Raw genomic sequence first — 3,704 nt, 5'->3', positions numbered from 1 at the left:
CGTGAACCCTGGCATGTTTTTATTACGTTGATATAGGTACGTATTGCTGTGTTTGTATTACGTTGCTTTAGGTACGTATTGCGGCGGTTCAGAATTCAAATAACCGGGGACTGTCGCTAAAAGTTAATGCTCTCTCGTGTTGGAAATATGCCCTACACCAAACCCAACCCTAAACCTACCCGATAGTGTTAACAAATGCAAAACTGATATAAAAACACATTTGTTGATGCAACCGTGTCATATGAACTTACTTACATGCAGATTTGAACCGTTTTGTCGAATCGTAGTTAGCCTACACGGGATTCGAACCAGAGCTCCTCGTTTCTCAAGTACTTCTCCGTACTCCTCCGTACTCCGTGAGCTACCGAACAAACCTACTGCCGATGAAAACCCATTGATATGAAGCTGGATATGTGCGGTGCTAACGTTCAAATGCATCAGTTTTCAAATCTCCCAGCATATTAAAATTGTTTTGAAGTCATAACATGATATTCTTCAAGTAATTGTGCGAAAATTACGCTTTATTAATCGAAACTCTGTAAATGTGTGTGAAAAGGAATAAAAGGTGTCGGAGTTTTACTGCCTCTAGTGTTCATTTCTTTTGGAAACTGCAGTGATATGTACTTATTGTTACGTATTTCGCGTCTCGCGAAAATGTGCCCCCCGGTACGTTTTTGCCATGAGACCAGGTTGACCCAATAGCTGGGTCAAAACAACCCAACCGCTGGGTAAAAACAACCCAAACGCTGGGTCAAAACAACCCAATAGCTGGGTCAAAACAACCCAACCGCTGGGTAAAAACAACCCAAACGCTGGGTCAAAACAACCCAATAGCTGGGTCAAAACAACCCAACCGCTGGGTAAAAACAACCCAAACGCTGGGTCAAAACAACCCAATAGCTGGGTTTGTTCCTTTTTAACCCAGCATTTTTTAGAGTGTAACAAGCGGCTTTGAGCCTAGATTAAGTTCAGAGAAGACGGACATTTACATGCATAATGTATAGTCATATGACAAATTACACAGCTTTTTTACCACATAAATAAAAACAAGGACATAAAATGTTATTTGATTAAATGAGTGGTGTGTTATTCACTGTTGCAAACTGGTTGTTATCAGGGAAAAACACACCTCGCTATGTTGCTTCTGAGAGCTGTGTAATAAAAAATGAGGACCGGTTCAGAAATGTTTTTGTTAATTGCATTATTATTATTTTCTGCTCCAGCTCCACCAGATGTTTATATCTTTGCTAGAAAAGCTCCTGATGATCACAGTAAGCTGGTTCTGATCTGTCTGGCCGCTGGTTTCTACCCCAGAGATATTGAGATGAATATCAGATTGAACAGAATTAACATTGAGAGCCAAACATCATCTGGAATCAGACCAAATGATGATGGATCCTTTCAGCTCAGATCCAGTGTGACATTGAGAGCCAAACATCATCTGGAATCAGACCAAATGATGATGAAACCTTTCAGATGAGAACCAGAGTGGAGATCGACAGAAACCACAAAGGATCTTATGACTGTTTTGTCATTCACAGCAGCCTGACAGAACCAGTTTCGGTAGAATGGGGTAAATATCATCATAAATACAGTCTCTCAGATATTTATGATGATGATATAAGACATTTATTTTAAAATGTGTGTGTATAAATATATATTTACACACACACACACACACACACACACACACACACTACTGTGCAAAAGTCCTAGGCCATATGTATTTTCACCCCAAAAAATTTTTAATCCAATTATATTTATAAAATATCCAGTTATTTATAAAAATATGTTTACATTTCCAAACATTAATTTTTCCATTAATTGTAATAATCCAGTGAGATTTTAGTTTTTTATTTGCACAAGGAGTCTGACAGCAGTCATTTACCTGCAAAGCTACCTGAAAAACTATGTGCAAAAACTAGAGTACTGTAGCTTTGCAGGTAGGTTTCTTGAAGCATCTTGGAGACGTTGCCACAGTTCTTATTTAGTCTGTGTCAGGTTTTTCTTCTTCTGTTTCTTAATGTAATCACAGACGGACTGGATGATGCTGAGATCAGATCTCTGTGTGCAGCACTGGCTGCTGTCATACAAAAATCTCACTGGATTATTACAATTAATGGGAGTGAGTGAGTGAGAGAGAGATTATTATGGGGTGCAGAATTAGAATCTTTTTAGAACTTGGATCTGACAAAATAGTTTAGATTTAAGATTTTTTCAATTATAGTTTAATTGTTTAAATAATCACAAAACCGCCCCCCCAAAAAAAGACATGTTATAACTATCACTGGATAGTCTTTGCTGTGAAATCTAATAAAGTGAGCCTTTGTTGTACAAATTTTTATTTTGCATTCCTCATAGAGCCTCTCTTCTCCGAGTTATTACTGTGATTATGTTTTACATTTCAATGGTCACAGTTAAACTGGCTGAGTTTATGTTGGAATCAGAGTCCTTTCTTTTCAAATGATGTTTTTAAATCCAGTCAGGAGAGTCTTTTTTTTTCTTTTTAGTTTTTGAATGAAACATGTTGTCTTGGCAACCCCAGGTAACATTCATTGATCAAATGTACATCTAGTATGCACTGTAAATGCTGGAATACACTACATGACTTTGCCCAGATTTTTGTTCCGATTTACAGTCTGGAGACGTTGACACTAGTTGATGAAAGTCAGAGGCAGTCTGCAGATTTGAGTCGACTGATTTAATAGAAAATCACGTAGTGTATGATGGTCACAGATTCTGATTTCAAACACGTTTGATATTTTGAGCTGATTTTAGAACACATTGTTTTCATTTGTCATGCGTCTCCTAGCAACAAGGCGCATAATTCTGCGTGAGTTTGCTGAGATTGGAACAACTTTAAAGTCTGGTAGTGTGTGATCCTCAGTCGTTTAATGTATGATGGACAGGTTTCTTCTGTGACTATTACGAAGTCGTTTAGTGTAAGAGCCTAGCATTTTAAAATCTGTTCAGATAGTGTAGTGTATTCCAGCCTTAAGAGTAGTAAAAGTGTCTGTCAGATGCATACTGTAAATGCCTCTTTTGGGAACGTGTTACATGTAAGAAATAAATGAGTCTCGACTAAGTGTGAGTGTGTGTTTATGTACTCAGACACTTCCCTCAGCTCATACAGCAACACAGTTTAGAGAGATTTAGAGACTATGATTCCTCAAAATGCTGTAGATTGACTTCATGCATTCAATTGCAAGTTTAATTTTTTTTCCTTTGGTGCATTTCTGACTATCTGAAATATTAATCCTGCTGTATCTGACAATCTCAGGTGAAGCTGTTTATTCAACTAATGTGATAATTGTCTGATGACTTTTACACATAAAAATAATTCTAAATACTACGGAAAGAAAACGTAAAATGTAATTTCTAACTGGAATAAGTAAAAAAAAAAAAAAAAAAGGAAATTTTAATTAATCAATCTTTACTTTTTTAAATGTTTATTTGCTCATATCCAGTTGGACATTTTAAGGTAGGTTTCTGGATATTATAAAATGAGGTAAAATGGGGTTACAGAAATGAATACTTCAAACGGACGCTCAAAGCTTCGCTCTCTCTTGTTTCTCTTTCTTTTTCAGATAGCGGTTTCATTTGTATGCTGACCTTCATCCACACTGCAAGAAGAGCAACTTGAAATGCCACAGAATCTGTGATTTTAGGAGCGCAGCGCCTGTGAAGTGAGATTAGAGCCTCAA

The sequence above is a fragment of the Sinocyclocheilus rhinocerous genome, unplaced genomic scaffold, assembly GCF_001515625.1.
Source record: "Sinocyclocheilus rhinocerous isolate Xijiao unplaced genomic scaffold, SAMN03320098_v1.1 scaffold1230, whole genome shotgun sequence".
NCBI classification, from domain to species: Eukaryota; Metazoa; Chordata; class Actinopteri; order Cypriniformes; family Cyprinidae; genus Sinocyclocheilus; species Sinocyclocheilus rhinocerous.
The sequence above is the reverse complement of the archived record's forward strand: the minus strand, read 5'-3'. Positions refer to the sequence as shown.